The following is a 20,550-nucleotide window of genomic DNA, read 5'->3' on the forward strand; positions in this document are numbered from 1 at the left end:
TAAACATATTAACATTTTAAAAGCTACTTTTAAATAGTTACTATAAAAAGATTTAATTCTCCCCCAATTAGACTTGTGGTGATTATCTGGAAATTTAATTATATCCTTATATCACCTGCAATGTTATATTACTAGAGGCCGGATGCACGAAATTTGTGCAAGGAGCTCGGCCCTTGCAGCTGCAGCTGCCTCAGGCCCACATAGTCCTGGCTTCATCTATACTGTTGTTCTACGGTTTGGTTTAATTAGCATATTAGCTCTTTATTATATAGGATTCCACACTTCACATTTGGTGTAGTAATTTTTTAATGTTTATTGACTATTGTTCTAATATTTTAATCTGCTCTAAGAAGTTCACATTGTTATTGGATGTAGTCAATTCAATTAAATTCAAGTATTAATTGACTCCATCTGTTCTGAATATACAGTATATATAACTTTATAACATCATTGCTTTTGACTTTCAGTTGTTTTTTTATTGAATTTATTGGAGTAACACTGGTTAGTTAACAAAATTATACAGGTTTCAGGTTCACAATTCTACAGCACATCATCTGCACACTGTATTATGTGTTCACAATCTGAAGTCACCATTTATCTCCCCCCCTACCCTTCTCCACCTCCCTCCACCCTCCTCCACCCCCCAGCAATCACCGCACTGTTGTCCCTGTCCATGAGGTATTTTCTTTTCTTTTCTGCTTTCTTTTTTTTTTTCAACTCAATCCCTCCACACACACACACACTCTACTCACCACTCCCGTTGACTTTCAACTTCTAATGAAGGTATTCTTGGAGTCAGGGACAGTGTGGTTTGACAAATTAGATTAAATATATATGTGTATATGTGTGTGTATTTTTTGATATGTGATGTTTCTTTTTCCTAAGGATATTATAGGTTTTAACTTTTTGGGTCTTTTTATCATGCTGTTTTTTACATATAATCTGATCCTGGTCAGATACCAAAAATTGAGATCTCTCTCTCTTTTTTACACATGCACTCACACAAGCACTCTCTCCCTTCCCCAATCATATATATATATATGTATATATATATATATATATATATGTATATATATATATATGTATATGTATATATATATATGTATATGTATATATACATGTAAGTGTATATGTATTTCAAATGTATGTATGTGCTTATACACATATCACACATACATATATTTTGGAGAAAAATTAATATATAAAGTTATAAATAATGTAATACATCATAGTTTGTATGTAAATGTTTATTTCTAAAGATAAGCAGGGTATCTTTTTATACAGCAGCATTTTAATATTATTTATTCTGAAAAAAAAAGATAAAAAATGTCCTGAAAATAATCCTGACAGCTCTCTAAAAACCACTTCCACTATCTTATTTTGTAACCAAAATGGATATTTATGAAAATTTCATGCAAATAATGAAGCTTAGCATTAAAGTCTATCAATGAGGATAGCAATCATGTTTAAAAATATAAAATAGAAGGATTGTAATTTAATGGACTACACAAAATAACAGTCTTATCATTGCACTTAGCCTGGTTTCCCATGGAAACAGTACTATAAAACTACCCAGTGCTCTCACACTCTGGGTAGCAAATAAAAGCCAAGCAACAATTATTGCTATTAGGCTATCAGTCAGGATGTCAGTCTCTATAATGCTAATAACTTTGGCCTTAGCAGCCAGTTTCAGTAAAATTTACAATGCTCTAAGTCTCAGTACTGAGTAAGAATATAAAAAATCAAGAAAACAAAAGCAAATCAGGCACTAAATGCATAAAGGACAAGTGACAATAAAATGTCAGGAACTTTGCGTGTATTCTTCATCTTAACTTAAATGTAGATGTCAAGTTTTAGAACTAATTTTATGTATGTCCCTATTTTTACAGGTTATGTGGACCTGCATAGATGTCTATTAAAAAGACAGATAATAAAATGCATTACCCTTCTGACATATTTGCTTCCCATATTGAAATGTTCCATAGCAACTGCCAGGGTAATGAGTGTTCTGTAATCTTTCTGCTAAAGGTCCCTGTACCGTCTTTCCTGATAAAAACTATCAGCTATCGCCTGCTCCGCCAGCACCTCCGCGGGGACCCAGTGGTTCGCCAAACATTGACGACAGATTCCAGAAATCAGGAACCCACACCTTCATCCAGACGATGCCCGGCAAAGGCTCGGTGGTTCTGGGCGACAGTGTGGCCTGGCCGCCTCCTGCATCCTCGTGCGGCTGAAGCGACAAGGCTATGACGTCACTGCCTCCCTGGCCAGCACCGGCCAGAGGAAGACTGAGGGAGCCAGGAAGACGGCGCCGAAGCTCGGGGCCAGAAAAGTGTTCATCGAGGACGTCAGCAAGGAGTTTGTGGAGTTCATCTGGCCCGCCGTCCAGTCTAGAGGCTGTACCGGGACCGCTACCTCCTGGGCACCTCTCTGGCCAGGCCCCGCATGGCCCGCAAACAAGTGGAGATCACCCCGCGAGAGGGAGCCGAGTATGTGTCCCACGGCGCAACGGGAAAGGGCAGCGACCAGGTCCGGTTTGAGCTCACCTGCGGCTCACTGGCCCCCCAGATTGCGGTCATCGCCGCCAGGAGGATGCCCGAGTTCTACAAACGGTTCCAGGGCTGCAGCGACCGGATGGAGTCCACGAAGCAACGTGGGATGGGGGTCACCTCCGAGAACCCGTGGAGCGTGGACGAGAACCTCATGCACATCAGCTTCGAGGCCGGAATCCTGGAGAACCCCAAGAACCAAGCCCCTCCAGGCCTCTACACAAAGACCCAGACCCGGCCAAAGGGCCCAACACCCCTGATGTCCTTGAGAATGAGTTCAAGAAAGGGGTCCCCGTGAAGGTGACCAACGCCAAGGACGGCACCGCCCATCGCGCATCCCTGGAGCTCTTCGTGCACCTGAGTGAACTGCGGGCCAGCATGGAGTGGGCTGCATGGACGTGTGGGGAACCGCTTCGTCGGGGTGAAGCCCCAGGGCATCTACGAGAGCCCAGCAGGGGCCGTCCTTTACCACGCTCATTCACACATGGAGGCCTTCACCATGGGTCGGGAAGTGTGCAAACTCATGCCAGGCCTGTGCTTGAAGTTCGCCGAGCTGGGGTACCCCGGTGTCTGGCACAGCCCTGAGTGTGAATTTGCCCGCCACTGCGTCGCCAAGTCCCAGGGGCGTGTGGAAGGGGTCGCCCTGGTGTGTGTCTTCCAGGGCCAGGTGTACAGCCTCGGCCGGGAGTCCCCACTGTCCTCTGTAACGAGGAGCTGGTGAGCATGAACTGTGCTGGGCGATTACGAGCCAATCGATGCCACCTGTTTTATCAACATCAACTCCCTGAGGCTGAAGAAATGTCATTGCCTCCAGAGCAAGGTCACCAGCAAAGAGACCAGCTGACAATGAGGGCTGGGCCTCCTCACTTTGCCCTTCTCCCCAGTACAGGCGCTAATTGTGACAATTTGTAGTTGTGACTTGTCCTCCAGGGTGGGGCTGGCAGCTTAGTGGGGGTGCCAGGCCCGGCTTTGTTCCCTGGTCCCCTGTAGCCTACAAAAGTGGTCAGTGAAGGGAGGGGTGGGGAGTGGCTATGGTTGGGAGCTATAAGATGACAAATAAAAAGCAAGATACATTAAAAATACCCAACAACTATCAGCTATAAACATCATTCTTTCTGCTAGCCTTTTATTGTTTTTTTGGCCCACATCAAAACCATTGCCTGTCACTAGTTTTCAACCAACTCCATGCCATTAAATCATACCTATCTGTATCTTTATTACGAAAAGCCTCATTTGTTGTCACTTTTCAATGCCACTTATTTATTTTAAAACTGGTTTGTATTTTCCTTGCTAACCTTTCTCTTATAACTTTCTTAATATGTAACAGTTGCCATAAAGAAACCACTAAGATAATAACTTCAAAGATTTTCTTTCTCGCTTTATATGCTTTTAATATAATTACATTTATCCTCCAACAGTTAAATCTACAAATTGCATTTTCATGAAAATAAACAAAGACTCTTCCAAAATACTTCAGTGCAGGAAGCCACATTTTGCTTAATGAAAATATATATATACTAGAGGCCCGGTGCACAAAAATTTGTGCACTCGGCGAGGAAGGGGGGGTCCCTCAGCCCGTCCTGTGCCCTCTCGCAGTCTGGGACTCCTCGGGAGATAACGACCTGCTGGCTTAGGCCTGCCCCCGGGTGGCAGAGGGCAGGCCCAATCCCTAGGTGCAGCCCCTGGTCACGCTCAGGGTAGGGCCGATTGGAAGTTGGGGCACCGCCCCCTGTCCACCCACTGTCACGCACAGAGCAGGGCCCATCAGGGGGTTGGGGAGCTCCCCGCTGTCATGCACAGAGCAGGGCCCATTAGGAGGTTGGGGAGCTCCCCCCTGTCACGCACAGAGTAGGGCCGATAGGGGAGTTAGGGCACTGCCCCCTGTCACACACAGAGCAGGGCGGATCAGGGGGTTGGGACGCCGCCCCCTGTCACACACAGAGCCGCAGGGCGATCAGGGGGTTTGGGCACTGCCCCCTGTCACGCTGATCCGGTGCCAGGAGGCCTCCCGGCTCCGCTGATCCCAGTGCTGGGAGGCGTATTACCCTTTTACTATATAGGATAGAGGCCTGGGGGCCGGCTGGTTTGCCCTGAAGGGTGTCCTGGATCAGGGTGGGGGTCCCCACTGGGGTGCCTGGCCAGTCTGGGTGAGGGGCTGAGGGCTGCCTTCAGGCTGGCAATTGACCGAATCTCCCAACCACTCCTTTTTTTCTTTTTTTTTATTCTGGGCCGGCTTTAGCTCTGGCTCTAGCTCTGAGGCCTCCGCTGCTGGTTTGTTTGCGTTCTATAATCGAAAAAATGTATAACTTCAGCTCTGAGATCCCGGCTGGCTATATTTGTTACAAAGTTTCAAACTGTCGGCTGAGAGTTGGAGTCTGCAGTCCCTGGAGCAAGCAAGCCTCATGTTCGCTTCCAGCTGCCTGGCTGCCGGCCGCCATCTTGGCTGACAGTTAATTTGCATAAGGATACGCTGATTAGCCAATGGGAAGGGTAGCGGTCGTACGCCAATTACCATGTTTCTCTTTTATTAGTGTAGATATATCCTTCTTATATAAGAAAATAAAATAGAGAGCTGATGGTAGGCTGGAATAGTTGCTATAAGGATTAAATAAACTAATAGACATAAGTTCATAAATTCAGAACTCTTGTGTCTGCTAAGTTTTTGCTTTCTAAATTGTGGAAAATAATTATTGTAACCTTAGAAACTATTATTTAAATTCTTATTAGAGTAATCAGATTACAGTTCTAAAACGGAAATGTTATGTTCTGAAATATGTCTCCATTCTGTAATGAAGTTATACAATTTTTAGTTTGGAGATAACAGGTAATGTGCTTTTGTTCCATGTGTTTTTATTTTTGGAAATAGCAATATATATTTTTAAATCTGCAATAGTTGAGTCTGGAGAGTATGGCATTTGGTTCCCTTTGTCTTCTTGGAGCCTTTGTATCTGTCCTGGACCAATTAAGTGCCACTATCCCGGAGAATCCTCATGACTGCTCTCTATCCCTAGTTATCTATCAGAACACTGTTCATTTCACTTTAGTTATTATAGTTGCTTTCACTCCATATGTCTGCTTTACCCATTAGAATGTGGAAATATGTGAAAAACATCTCCCCTGGAACCTAGATCCATCATGTAAAAATTATGTGTCAGTCTTTTGAGAGACATTGCAGATCAGTGGTACCTTCCAGCACAAGAATTATATTCATTTACACATTTACTTATGGGGGAGGCTGTACAATGTAAATAAGGCACATGAGAAGCCAGCATTCAGTTTTACTGGAATATCATACTGAAACAGAATTTTAGGGGAATATGGGCAGATTTAGGGAATTTTTAGAATTGGGGTCCATGGAAAAAACATAGGGGTACATACTGGGAGAAGGTACATTTCCATAACACAAGGAAGCCAGGTGCAGTTATATTTCCATAAGACAAGGAAGCTGCAACAGGTATATTTCCATAAGACAAGGGAACTGGAAGTAGCCAAAAAGGTCTATATTTACAAAATAAAGAAGGAGAAAGCCCAGAATGAATAGGAGGACAATGGGGGAGGAGGGCCTCAGAAGTTACTATAGTAACCAATTTGAAAGGGAATATTGACCAATCAGAGGGGATATCAGGACACAGGAATTGCAGCCTTTATAAACTATGGAAACAGGAAGTCTGTGGGACTCTTTCCCGCTCCCCACGTGGGAGTGTGTACTTGTTCTTCAATAAATCTCCACCTTTGCTATGCTACCCTCTGTCTGTGGATTCATTCTTCGACTCCAGCAGACAAGGAATCTGGATTCCAGTCCAAAAATTCCGTATCAATAAGTGATATGGGGATGGAACGGACTAAAGACTGTGGGAGCACTTATGGAGGGTTAGGAAAAATGACTTGAAGAGGGAGACTGGAATGTGGTAGAGTTTTTCCAGATGATAAGCGAGATGATGAACTCTTTCTGGATAATAAGCAAGATGATGATAAGCAGGATGATGAGCTCTCCAGGTCAAGGAAGGTGCTTTTGCATAAATTCGGATGAAATTGACATGTTTAGGAAGTTTACACAATTGAGTGTGGCTAGATTGTAGCGTATAGGGCTGAATGGCAAAAGGTGAACTGGCGAGGTAAACCAGAGTTCAGTCATGACAAGTCCCCTAAATCAAGTGCCATATCACTTAAGGAGTAGAGTTAGAGTGTATTTTCTTGTCATACACAACAATGTTATGGGGATATAAATGGTGACTTGAGTTATTTAGATCAATTTATTCAATTTAAAGACAACATCATGGGAGAGAAAGCTGGATTTCTTATATGTATACATCTTTCTGAATTGAAATGCATGGTTTCTTCTGGGCAGCACACAGAGGTGATTTCTTTCCTAGGTACTTATACAAGTGGATTTAAAGAATGAAACCACAGATGAAAAGGTGGAAATTTATTGGAAATAAGTACACTCTCCCACATGGGGAGGGGGTCCCAAAGGGGGTACCCCACTAAGCTTCTCTTTCTAAGGTTTATAAGGGCTGCAGTTGTTATGTCCTGAAAATCACTTCTAAATGGTCAACCTGGGCCCCCCACATTTTTCCCCCCTTCAGTGGTAGAATTCTTCATCCCCTGTGAAAATCTGTTTTCCTCTTTCTCCCTTTTGTTTCTCTACCCTCTGTGGCTTTCCCCTATCCTCTGTGAATGAGTGTCTTTCTCTCAACTTATCCTGTGGCATCTTTTGCCAGCTCCAGGTCCCCAACCAACTATGCCTCCCTCCCCCACAGAACCCCCTAATTCCTAAACCTGCCTACTTAAACCCTAAAAAAGCCTTTCATTTTTAGCTTTGCAAATAGAAGCCTAAAGCATCAATGGATTCTGGGATCTGATGTATGTGAAAGACAAGGACAAGTTTTGGTATATTTCTTCAGTGTTATGCAAAACAAGTTTTCTACTTCTGTAACACTCTGTAGATGATGGATAAATGTTATTTCTACAAGGTACTTCCTGATGCAGTTCAGAACAGTTTCACATGCTAGCTAACATATTTTTCACAAACATAACCCATTCAATTTCATCCTATCTCATGTATAGTTATTAGCATAGAAATTCATTAACATTTGCATAGCATTGAGGCATAAGTTATTTTATGATTAAAGAGACCCATAGCTTGAAAATGCTATAAGCTTCTGAAACAACTTTCTCACTTGTAAGATGAAGATGCTACTTAGCTTACATCTATTCATATAGTTAGAGATAAAACCAGCATCAGAACCCAGATTTCCTGAATCTCAGTGCCAAAAATATGCCATAATATTTTTCTCAGTGGCTGGATAATGTATGAAAGGCAGGGTGGTGACAATCAAGTTTGTTAGGACTAGAGGGTAACACAATCCTTACCAGCCATTTGTAAGCTTCCGACCACAGGAGAACAAAAAGAAAAAAAAATCTTGCTGGACACCAGGAGTCAGACGATACAAGGAATGGAAACTGTCCTGAAGGCACCTGATCGCACACCTGCATTCTATCCACATTCCAAGCCCATCGATTCATTACCTAGAAGAGCTGCCGGCCAGTGGCTGCATATAAGGATGTAACTCCAGCTCCTGGGTGCTGCCACCATCGACCCAATGCCCCAATGTCCCCTTGCCTCAGTGCTGTGTAGCCCAGTGATGGTGAACCTTTTGAGCTCAGTGTGTCAGCATTTTGAAAAACCTTAACTTAACTCTGGTGCCGTGTCACATATAGAAATTTTTTGATATTTGCAATCATAGTAAAACAAAGATTTATATTTTTGATATTTATTTTATATATTTAAATGCCATTTAACAAAGAAAGATCAACCAAAAAAAATGAGTTCGCGTGTCATCTCTGACATGCGTGTCATAGGTTTGCCATCACTGGTGTAGCCCTTCCCTTTGGACATCACATCACCCATCTCCTTTCCTTAAATAAATTTAATTTTTATCCACTGTCTGAGATGGCTATTTAGCGTGCCCAAGTGCACCATTCATCCACCATGTTCGCCTTTCAAATTTTATTTTTTTTAATGTAACAAGAAGAAAACAGATTGGAAAATTCAAATAACTGTTATTACAATTATAATTTTAGATTGTAATGATAGTAAGGATTAAAATATTAAATGTATTGGCATCTATCCTAAGGGATATACTACCATCTTTGAAAAATATATGAAGCCATCAGTTTTGTTGGCATACATTTGTGAAATTCGGAGAGTTGCATGAAAAACTTACATCTGAAATAATTCTACAACAGAATGGTTTAATGTAGATATGTGATCAGCATGTTTATTTTCTGTAAACATACTTTCTATCTAAAATTTCCCATACCATGAAAGCAAAGAAAATTAGATCAGAATTTTGCTTCTATTAAACTGATATAAAAACCATTAATTTAGTTCAACATGTTCACCTTTGGTCTGACAGAGGGAAAAAAAAGATGCTTTAAAAAAAATTTACTGTGATTTGTTTCCAATGTCTATTTATTTTATTTTATTTTACTCACTGTTTTTACTTTGGTAGCAATAGTTTTGCTAATTTAATGTTTCAAATTAAAGTTTTAAAATGTATGTAGTTATTGACTGTATAAAATATATTTCAAAGAGAGATATTACATTCATAGATCCAAAGGTACACAGAGCACAAGGTAAGCTAGGTAGTTTATCTAGATATGAATCAAGTATGAGCGTAGCACACAGATACATACTGGAGCTTTTAGGGGGAAATGCAGCTACATGAATGATGTTAGAGAAGCTGGAATCATCTTTGCACTTTTTTCATTAGTTGATATGACACTTTTCATTATCTCTAGGTCTTGTGATAGAGATTACCTTATAATAATTATGAATTTGAGAATTAAATTTCCCACTCTAATCTGTCATTAAACTGATTGTTTTCACCTAGATATATTTTAATTTTTTAAATTAATTATCAATGATTTGTTTAAAAAAGAAAAGTTTCAATGAGTGGTCCTTAAGTACAAGCTATAATGCAAAAAATTGCATTATAATATTTAATGTAATCTAAACATCATCAGTTTAAGGTACACCATTATTTTATATATCACAAAGGAGAATAAGGGTAAGACACACTGTTACATGCGTTGCAAATTCAGAGATTTTAAAATGTGAAAAAGCTGTGTTTTAGGATGAATAAAATAGGATCCTTATAAATTTAATTAAAATTAAAACAGGAGAAACCCAATTTCTTCAGACTGTTCTGTAATGATAATTTTGGGATATCTGAAACAAGTGCCTAGTAAATGTATCAGATGGCATCAAAGAAAAATGATCTATCTTTCTATAGAAGGAGCAAACCATTAGCAATGGGCTGAATTTTAGATTCTTTACAGTACTAAATTTTAAAGGCTGAGATGGGGTTCCTTTGATAGTCACGTTAGTCTTGCACTAAGTCTCACAAAGCCATTTGTTATTGCACACTGAGGAGGAAAGGATTTATAATCATTCATAAATATGGCAAGAGATATTGCATTATAGCTGTCAAGCAATACAAGCACATTTTAGAGAAAAGAATATGAGCTCTACCATCTCTGCATTTGTCTGGTTAGATTAGACTTTACTGTGGTAACGTTCCACCACAGCTCAGTGGCTTAGCACATCAACACCAACTTCCTGCTCACCTTAACAAGGGATATTTTGAGATCTTCTAAGGTAGCTCTCCTAAGAATATTGTAATTAAATATTCATGTTTCCTCCAGTTTTTGATGCTGCGGTTGGAACCTGTGGCCTCTGGAGTGGTTACAGAAACAGAGAGCCAGAGAGCTACACAGGAATACCTGCCACATCCATTCAGCTTGGTCAGAACTTTTCACATGACCCCAGAATAAATATAAGGCCTATTAGGACATGTAGTGTGGCCCATGAATATTTAAAAATTACTGAATTTCTAAAATATTTAAATATTTCTTTAAAATGCTTTCATTCACTATATATATATATATATATTTTATCTCTTTATAATAAAGCCTAATATGCTAAGTGTCCGGTCGACAGGTCAGCTGTTCAACCAATCAAAGTATAATATGCCAATTATATGTTAAAGCTGCTCAACCACTAGATATGATGTGTACTGACCACCAGAGGGCAGACAGTCGACCGGCCACCAGTCGATATGATGCACACTGACCACCACGAGGCAGACACTCCGACCAGTAGGTTAGCTTGCTGCTGGGGCCTGGCTGATCAGGACTGAGCGAGATGGGCCGGGCACAGTCTGGAGCCCTCCCGCGGTCCCTCTCTGGCTGGTCAACCTCCCGCGTCCCTCCCCAGCCCCAATGGTGCACTGGTGGGGTCTCTAAGCCTGGCCTGTGCCCTCTCACAATCCAGGACCCCTAAGGGGATGTCGGAGGGCCAGTTTCAGCCCGATCTCGCAGGCCAGGCTGCAGGACCCCATCGGTACATGAATTTGTGCATGAACCTATATAATAAAAACCTAAGCAACCGTTACGGCGGAACAGCCGGAACAATGGGTCACTATGATGTTCACTAACTACCAGGGGCAGACGTTAAAATCAGGAGCTGCCCTTTGGTGGTCAGTGTGCTCCCACAGGGGGAGCACCGCTCATCCAGAAGCCGGGCTCATGGCTGGCAAGCGCAGCTGTCATGGCAGGACCCTCTCCTGACTCTGGAGCAGCAGGCGCAGTGGGCCGGGATGAGCATGAGTGGAGCCCTGCCCCTATTTGGGTTCCTCCCTGGCTGCCTGCCGCTTGGCACACTGCTACATCCCCTGAGGTGTCCTGGACTGCTAGAGGGCACAGGCCTGGCTGAGGGACGCCCCCCACTTCCCGGTGCATGAATTTTGTGCACCGGGCCTCTAGTATACTAATAAAAGGGTAATATGCTAATTAGACCAGATGTATTTCGGATGAGCTTCTGGATGTCCTTCCTGACAAAGCCTGGCCCGGGCGAAGCTGCACGTGGTCCCAGGAGCTTGCAGCTGCGGCTGGCCTGGTTGAAGCCGCCCCCAGTCCTGGGCACCCGAAGCAGGCCAGAGGGAGGGAAACCCAGGTCCCAGGTGCCTGCAGCTGGCTGGAGGAGGGAAGCCTGGGTCCTGGGTGCAGGAGCCTAGGCAGAGGTTGTTAGGGGCAATATGGTAAGCAGGGGAGCAGTTAAGGATGATCAGGCTGGCAGGGGAGCAGTTAAGGGAGATCAGCCCTGCAGGGGAGCAGTTAGGGGTGATCAGGCACTCAGGCAGAGGAGTTAGGGGCAATCAGGCAGGCAGGCAAGCAGTTAGGAGCCAGTGGTCCCATATGTCAAGAGGGATGTCCCATATTGGAGAGGGTACAGCCTGGGCTGAGGGATGACCCCTGTGCACAAATTTTGTGCACAGGGCCTCTAGTCCTATATAATAAAGAGCTAATATGCAAATGGTCATCATGCCTTCACACCATAATGATCGATCAGGAGGGGGCTGCGCATGCAGGAGGCGGGCATGGATGGGCAGGGCTGCGTGTGCGACCAGTCACCAGGAAATGCACGGAGCACCTTTCGGTCCCTCCCTTTCGCTCCCATGGGTGGCAGTGGCGGTTCCCTCCCGCCTCACTCCTGTGGAAACGGTGTGGCTCCCGCCGGCTCCCACGGTGGGCAGCAGGCAGCTTACTGTGCACGATTTCATGCACTGGGCCACCAATATATATATATATATATATATATATATATATATATATATATATGTCTGTCTAAGATGTCTGTCTGTCTGACTGATAGCTATGATGCGCACTGACCACCAGGGGGCAGCTGCTCAAAGCAGGAGCTGCCATGATGCACACTGGCCATTTGAAAATAAATGGCACCACAGACCTGGTGCTGACTAACACTGGGCTTCCCCCAAGTGGGACACAGGCCCTGCTACCACCCCAGAGCGACACCCCACCAAATTGAAGCCAACAGGGCTAGACCCCATGTTGCAAAATGAAGCCCAGAGCCCAGCCCAGTCTGGAAATAGTGGCTGTGGATATTGGGCAATGAAGTCACATAGCAATGCCCAGCTTCCTCTCCCTAGAGACTAGCCTCCTTGGAGTTTCTTCAGCCCAGGATCCCGACTTGCTTTATAGCCAAGTAGAAACATTTTACACTTTAACCAAATGTCTGTGAAGCATTTTCACATGCCTAATCTCATTTGATCCTCACAGAAGTCCTGGAGTAGGTAGATAGGAGACTTGGTGGAATCCTATTTTCTTTTCATTAGCCAGAAAACTGAGATTTAGAAAGCTTAGAAATTTGACCTGACTGAAAAGAAGAAATGGTGGTCCTTGAAAATGACTTCAGGTTTTCTCACTCCACAGAATATAGTCAAACACTGCTGCAGTTAAATATTTTACCCTTTGTTCTCCCTGCATGATCTACAATAATAATCTGCTTTGTGTTGATATTTACTGCTGTGTTACTGACAATTACCTTAAAGAGAAGTTGGGGTGCTTCACTGGGCTGGAGAAAGTTTAGCTACATCAGAGAGCAGGTCTAATTAAGCAAGTTTATTCTATATATAAAAAGCTAAGTTGACTCTTGCTTATGCAATACATATAAAGCTCTCGCTGGCACAAATTGCACATGTGTATTTCAACCTGTCACTACTGATCGTGAATTTGGTTGACACTTTTATTAATGTGCATGAATCTGTACACTGGGACACTAGTGTGTGTGTGTGTGTGTGTGTATCCTATATAATAAAGAGGTAATATGCAAATTGACCGTCACTCCAACACACAAGATGACTGGTCCCATGTGGACACAAGATGGCCAGCAGGGGAGGGCAGTTAGGGGTGACTGGACCAGCAGAGGAGGGCAGTTGAGGGTGACCAGGCCTGCATGGAGGGCAGTTGAGGGTGACCAGGCCGGCAGGGGAGGGCAGTTAGGGGCAATCAGGCCGGCAGGGGAGCAGTTAGGTGTCGATCAGGCTGGCAGGGGAGTGGTTAGGGGTGATCAGGCAGGCAGGCAGGCAGGTGAGTGGTTGGGAGCCAGCAGTCCTGGATTGTGAGAGGGATGTCTGACTGCCTGGGATCGGGCCTCAACGGGCAGTCAGACGTCCCTTGAGGGGTCCCAGATTGGAGAGGGTGCAGGCTGGGCTGAGGGACACACATCCCCTGTGCCCGAATTTCGTGAATATATATATTATAAGATATTGCTTTAATGCTAATGAGTAATCACATCAAAGTATTGAGATGGTCTATGTATAATTATACAAAATAAATCTTCCCTTGGGTCTCTGGTGAAGTTACCCTTTGCTCACATTCCTTTTCTCAGTTTGAACCTAGGCCGACCTTGTGTTGTAGGCACCAAGTTTACAGAATGGCATATTTATTTATATTTTGATTTTCTCATGTCCAGAATATGTTCATTTTGAGACAGGAATTAGATTCTGTTTATTTGCGTCTCCCCACAGTGTATTGCTGAATCTGCTGTCGTATACACTCAGTAAAGTGTAGTGAGCCCTCGTCAGTTTGGCTCAGTGGATAGAGCACTGGCCTGCTGACTGAAAGGTCCCAGGTTTGATTCTGGCCAAGGGCACACGCCCAAGTAACGGGTGTGCAGGAGGCAGCCAATCAATGATTCTCTTTCATTATTGATATTTCTATCTCTCTCTTCTCTCTCTCCCTCTCCCTTTATCTCAGAAATCATTAAAAAATATATTTTAAAATGTATTTAGTGTTTCATTTAATAAACTTCATGCATAACTCCAGTTATAGATCTACATTTTTTTTTTTTACTTTTGGTAAAATTAAATTTCAGTTATGTTGATTATTTTATCTCCTAAAAGTTATCTCAAATTGAAATAATTATATTAAAGAGGTTAAAATAAAAAATTGAGTTGCATACACCTGACCAAAATATGAGAACATGGTTAATTGGCCAAATTCATCATTTAGCAAGTATTTATAATTGAGAAAATTCTAATTACCTGAAAATGTAGAGACCTGGGTTCACTATTGATAAAGTCATGTGAAATTAAGAGGTCTTCATAAAGTTGCTGGTTTTCAGTTTTGTTTTATCACCACAGATTTAGATACATAAAGGGAAATATCAGAATATTATTAATTTATGTTAAAAATTTCTAAATTAGATGAAATTAGCATATTTCTTGAAAGTATAAAGTAATCAAAATTTACTCAAGAGTAAAGAGGCAACTGACTAGGCCCATATCTATTAAAAGAAAATTAAACCCATTGTTTTAAAAAATTCAACAATGAAAACTTACATGCAAGATAAGTTCATTAACAATTTCTATGAAATACCTATAAAAGGAATACCACTGCTACAAAAACAAATAAAAAAACAAATAACACAGCACACTTTTGTAAAGTAGATCAGGTGGGAAAGCTTTCAAACCCGTGCTGTAATGCCAGGATTGCCCTGATCTTCAAACCAATAAAAATATTTTCAGGAAAGAAATTATAAACTTATATCCCTTACAGACATAGATGCAACATACCTCAAAATATATGATAAACGAAATAAAACAATGCAGAAAAGGATCATGACCCAGTGGGATTTACCCAGGGGAAACAAGATTAAATCAACATTTGAACATTGAAAATCAATCAAGGTAATTTATCATATCAAATAAATATTGGAGAAAAGTCATAGGATCAATTCCACAGATACAGAAAAAACATTTGAGAAAATTCAACTTTTATTTATGATAAAAACTCTCAGCTTAAAAAACATCTTCCTTAACCTGATAAATCGCATCTATAAAACATAAGATAGGAACCAGAAATAAAGGGTACACAGACTGGAAAGGAAAAATGAATTATTTTATATTTGCATATGACATTACTATCTACATAAAATATCTAAAAAATCATGAAAAATGCACTATAAGTATTGAATTTAATGAATATACAGATAGATATAAATAGAGATACAGATATGCATATATATGCAGATGCATTATATTCTTATTTTATAACAATGATGAATTGAAAAGTAAAGTACAATTTACAATAGTATTAATAATAAAATACTTTAGGGATAAAGCTAACATATGAGAAAAATTTTAGATTGAAATGACCAAACATTGATCAGAGAAATCAAAGAAAACCTAAATAGATGGAGTGAAATACACAATATTGTTAATATATAAACTTTCCCCAAATTCATATATAGTTTCAATGCAAACTCAATTAAAATCCTAATAGCCTTTCATTACAGAATTCAAGAAGCTGTTTCTAAAATTTATATAAAAAGATAAAGAAGTAAAGCCATTTTGAATAGTTATTCCATGTGATTTCCAAATTTACTATAAAGCTATAGAAATAAAGACAAAGTATAGTTTGTTATAGACAAAGTATATACATAGATCAATGAACTAGAATACAGAGTGAAGGAATGGGCTTACTCATGCTTAATTCGTTCGAACACATTTGCTAAAGTAACTCAATGGAGAAAGCATAATCCTTTCAATTAATGGTGCTAACAAGTTTGGATAACGATGTGCCACATACACACAAAACGCACACACACACACACACACCCCATACACACACACACACACCCATACACACACACACACACAAACCCATACACACACACACACACAAAACCACACACACACACAAACCCATACACACACACACACAAACCCATACACGCACACAAACACACACACACAAACCCATACACGCACACAAACACACACACACAAACCCATACACACACACACACAAACCCATACACACACACACACACACAAACCCATACAAACACACACACACAAACCCATACACACACACACACAAACCCATACACACACACACATACAAACCCATACACACACACACAAAAACCCATACACGCACACAAACACACACACACAAACCCATACACGCACACAAACACACACACAAACCCATACACACACACACACACAAACCCATACACGCACACAAACACACACACACAAACCCATACACGCACACAAACACACACACACAAACCCATACACGCACACAAACACACACACACAAACCCATACACACACACACACACAAAACCACACACACACACACACACAAACCCATACACACACACACACAAACCCATACACGCACACAAACACACACACACAAACCCATACACGCACACAACACACACATACCCATACACACACACACACACAAACCCATACACGCACACAAACACACACACACAAACCCATACACGCACACAAACACACACACACAAACCCATACACACACACACACACACACAAAACCACACACACACACACAAACCCATACACACACACACACACACAAACCCATACACACACACACACACAAACCCATACACGCCCACAAACACACACACAAACCCATACACACACACACACACAAAACCACACACACACACACAAACCCATACACACACACACACACAAACCCATACACGCACACAAACACACACACACAAACCCATACACGCACACAAACACACACACAAACCCATACACACACACACACACAAACCCATACACGCACACAAACACACACACACAAACCCATACACGCACACAAACACACACACACAAACCCATACACACACACACACACAAAACCACAAACACACACACACAAACCCATACACACACACACACACACACAAAACCACACACACACACACACAAACCCATACACACACACACACAAACCCATACACGCACACAAACACACACACAAACCCATACACACACACACACAAAACCACACACACACACACAAACCCATACACACACACACACACAAACCCATACACGCACACAAACACACACACAAACCCATACACACACACACACACACAAAACCACACACACACACACAAACCCATACACACACACACACACAAACCCATACACGCACACAAACACACACACACAAACCCATACACGCACACAAACACACACACAAACCCATACACACACACACACACAAACCCATACACACACACACACACACAAAACCACACACACACACACACAAACCCATACACGCACACAAACACACACACAAACCCATACACACACACACACACACACACATACAAACACAAATTTCCTCCAAAAGCACCTCATCATGTCTGTACAACAATGCAAAATGGGTCATAGACTTAAATGTGTAACACACAGCTTTGCAATATCTAGGGTAAAACATCGGAGAAATTCTTTTTGACCATTTATTAGGCAAAGACTTCTTGGGACACAAAATGCACAACTTAAAATAAAAGATGACACATTGGCTTTATCAAAATTAAAAGATATTTTCAAAAGACACTCATGAAAATGAAAGGACAAGTCCATGCTTGGGAAGCATAGTCACACATTTGGTAAAAGGACATTAATTCATAAAAATACATTTACACACACACACACACACAAGCAAACAGCCCAACTTTAAAATATTTGGGAAAATTATTTAAACAGATACTTCAACACAAAGGAAATTAGAATGAGAATGAGACGGGGGAGGTGGTGGAATTGAAGCGCCAGGCACCCATCTGCCACCGAACAATGTCACCAGCAGAAGGTTTGGTGTCGTTCTGGAACGCCGCAGCTTATTGAAGGATTGCATCTTCTAGGAGAAAGCGTGGACTAAAAATTGTGGTGATTTCAGCTCTGGGCAGGTGGCAGCTTCCAATCCCTCATGAAATGGTGCTGGGCTGGACGAGGGGCAGGTGAACCAGCACGGCCACCGGCACCTCACTCTGCGGGAGCCCCTATTCCAGGCGTCTGTCCGCAAACTACGGCCGCGGGGCACATGCGGCCAAAACATGTATCCGCCCGCCGGGTGTTTTTCCTGCTTAGCAGCCACTCCTCCCGGGCCGCAGTGCGCATGTGTGGAATGTCTGAGGGACAGTGAACTGGCCTGGACCCCCGTTTAAAAAGTTTGAGCACCTCTGCCCCTAGACAGAGAGCTTCCCCTTCCCCTAGACAGAGAGCTTCCCCTTCCCCTAGACAGAGAGCTTCCCCTTCCCCTAGACAGAGAGCTTCCCCTACCCTTAGACAGAGAGCTTCCCCTTCCCCTAGACAGAGAGCTCCCCCTACCCTTAGACAGAGAGCTTCCCCTTCCCCTAGACAGAGAGCTTCCCCTTCCCCTAGACAGAGAGCTTCCCCTTCCCCTAGACAGACAGCTTCCCCTACCCTTAGACAGAGAGCTTCCCCTTCCCCTAGACAGAGAGCTTCCCCTACCTTAGACAGAGAGCTTCCCCTACCCCTAAACAGAGAGCTTCCCCTTCCCCTAGACAGAGAGCTTCCCCTACCCCTAGACAGAGAGCTTCCCCTACCCCTAGACAGAGAGCTTCCCCTTCCCCTAGACAGAGAGCTTCCTCTACCCCTAGACAGAGAGCTTCCCTTCCCCTAGACAGAGAGCTTCCTCTACCCCTAGACAGAGAGCTTCCCCTACCCCTAGACAGAGAGCTTCCTCTACCTCTAGACAGAGAGCTTCCTCTTCCCCTAGACAGAGAGCTTCCCCTTCCCCTAGACAGAGAGCTTCCCCTACCCCTAGACAGAGAGCTTCCCCTACCCTAGGCAGAGAGCTTCCCCTTCCCCTAGACAGAGAGCTTCCTCTGCCCCTAGACAGAGAGCTTCCCCTTCCCCTAGACAGAGAGCTTCCCCTTCCCCTAGACAGAGAGCTTCCTCTGCCCCTAGACAGAGAGCTTCCTCTGCCCCTAGACAGAGAGCTTCCCCTTCCCCTAGACAGAGAGCTTCCCCTTCCCCTAGACAGAGAGCTTCCCCTGCCCCTAGACAGAGAGCTTCCTCTACCCCTAGACAGAGAGCTTCCCCTACCCCTAGACAGAGAGCTTCCTCTACCTCTAGACAGAGAGCTTCCTCTTCCCCTAGACAGAGAGCTTCCCCTTCCCCTAGACAGAGAGCTTCCCCTACCCCTAGACAGAGAGCTTCCCCTACCCTAGACAGAGAGCTTCCCCTTCCCCTAGACAGAGAGCTTCCTCTGCCCCTAGACAGAGAGCTTCCCCTTCCCCTAGACAGAGAGCTTCCCCTTCCCCTAGACAGAGAGCTTCCTCTGCCCCTAGACAGAGAGCTTCCCCTACCCTTAGACAGAGAGCTTCCCCTGCCCCTAGACAGAGAGCTTCCTGTGCCCCCCAATCAAAGGCTTGGCCATCTCACAGACCAGGGCCTGCCTGGATGGAGGAGATGGCTGTGGGCTGGGAGTGGAAAAGTACTGAGCCAGAGAGGAGAATGTTTTCAAGGTCCCTCCTCAACTCCCCACAGGGAGTCTCTCCAAAGGGCCCCCTCCCACCATAGAGTCCCCCTGATGGAGGCACCCGGGCTAGGAATGCAGATACGCATTTGAGCAGGGCCAGCCGGCAGACTGAGTCTGTGGCTGCACCCCCTGGGAGACCCAGGGCACTGGCTGTGCGGGGAGCTGGGGGGGGGTGGGGGGCGGGGGGGGGGCTGTGCGGGGAGCTGGGCGAGGGGGTGGGGGCGGGGGGGGGGGGCTGTGCGGGGAGCTGGGCGGGGGTGGGGGGGTGGGGGGGTGGGCGGGGAGCTGGGCGGGGGGCGGGCGGCCGTCCTCCATCAGGTTCCCGGGAAGACGGGTCATTGCCGACCATCAGGACTGAACATTCACATTTAGGATTTTAGCCAGGAGCCAGACTCCTCATGCTTCATAAGAATCTTGTATTATTTTAGATTTTTTAAAAATTGGATTTTGTGACATTTATAAAGGAAATGAATAGCTTCTCATTAATTTGTAGACAAACTAGTTTCATCGCATGTATGAAAATCATCTGTCCTTTGGAAGGGACTCATTGGAAAGTTGGTCAGTGCGTGTAACGTCAATATGGAATCCCTCCCAGACAACTTCTTTAAATGTGCCACATGGCAAAAACCTATTCAAGCTGTACTTGCCTTTTTAAATAAATATAATAAATTTATATTTCCTTACGGTTTAATGAGAAAAAGGGATCCACAGTATCTACCTCTGTTGCAGAAGACCAAAGAAATACCAAGCAGGCCTCCCGGAGAAAGGGAGGGGC

General features: G+C 43.6%; 1 pseudogene; it reads left to right on the plus strand.

Moving 5' to 3' along the window:
* Positions 1-2,162: 2,162 nt before the first annotated feature.
* Positions 2,163-3,393, plus strand: LOC139006145 (argininosuccinate synthase pseudogene; annotated as a pseudogene).
* The last annotated feature ends 17,157 nt before the right edge of the window (positions 3,394-20,550 follow it).

Source organism: Myotis yumanensis, unplaced genomic scaffold (assembly GCF_028538775.1).
Source record: "Myotis yumanensis isolate MYYU_CA2020_CCGP unplaced genomic scaffold, mMyoYum1.0.hap1 SCAF_3, whole genome shotgun sequence".
NCBI classification, from domain to species: Eukaryota; Metazoa; Chordata; class Mammalia; order Chiroptera; family Vespertilionidae; genus Myotis; species Myotis yumanensis.